Raw genomic sequence first — 1,146 nt, 5'->3', positions numbered from 1 at the left:
GGACAATGAGAAGGAGAGGAGTCAATGGGGAGAGAAGTAGAGAAGGTGTCGAGCCATGGAGAGCAAGGGCTTGAAGAAGTGAAGCATCATGGGTGGGGAGGGAGGGAACTATGAGGAGATGTGGACAGGACAGACACAGCTAGGGGCAACATGAACAGCCATCGGCACAGAGAAGTGGAGACCATGAAAAGTGACCAGGACATCAAACTGGAGAATATGGAGAGGACTGCAGGGGGTGATGTGTCAAAGACAGTAAAGAAATGTGAAATCTAATGGAGGGAGAAGAGAAGACACTGGTGACATTTGGGGTGACTGGAGAAGGTGAAAAGCCATCAATGGAAAAGGCTGAAATAAGGGAAGCATCATGGGTGAGGAGTGAGGGAACTATGAGGGGATATGATACAGCGAGCTACAGTGAGGTCTGGGAGAAATGAAAGGCCATCTGCACAGAGAAGTGGAGACAATGAAAGGTCAGGGAGACGTCAGACTGCTGAATGTGAAGTACAAAGGATGGAGACAACAGGAGGCACTGAAGTATAATTGAGACGGAAGACTGGAGAAGGTGAAGAGCCATCAATGGAAAGGGATCAAGAAGGGAAGCATCACGGGTGGGGAGTGAGGGAACTATGAGGGGATGTGGGCAGAAAAGACCCAGCGAGGTCTTTTAGAAGTGAACGGCCATCAGCCCAAAGAAGTGGAGACAATGAAAGGTCAGGGAGATGTCAGACTGGAGGACATGGAGAGGACTGGAGGGGGTGAAGTGGCAAAGACCGTGAAGAAAAGTGAAATCAAATGGAGGGAGAGAAGAGAGGACACTGAGGTGACATTTGGGATGACTGGAGAATGAGAAGAGCCATAGAGAGGGAGAGCTGGAGACTCTGGAGAATCATCAGGGAGAGGAGTGGAGAAGCTGAAGAGCCATCAGCGCAGAGAAGCAGAGACAATGAAAGGCCAGGGAGACGTCAGACTGCTGAATGTGAAGTACAAAGGATGGAGACAACAGGAGGCACTGAAGTATAATTGAGACGGAAGACTGGAGAAGGTGAAGAGCCATCAATGGAAAGGGATCAAGAAGGGAAGCATCACGGGTGGGGAGTGAGGGAACTATGAGGGGATGTGGGCAGAAAAGACCCAGCGAGGTCTTTT

The sequence above is a fragment of the Polypterus senegalus genome, chromosome 6, assembly GCF_016835505.1.
Source record: "Polypterus senegalus isolate Bchr_013 chromosome 6, ASM1683550v1, whole genome shotgun sequence".
Taxonomy (NCBI): domain Eukaryota; kingdom Metazoa; phylum Chordata; class Cladistia; order Polypteriformes; family Polypteridae; genus Polypterus; species Polypterus senegalus.
The sequence above is the reverse complement of the archived record's forward strand: the minus strand, read 5'-3'. Positions refer to the sequence as shown.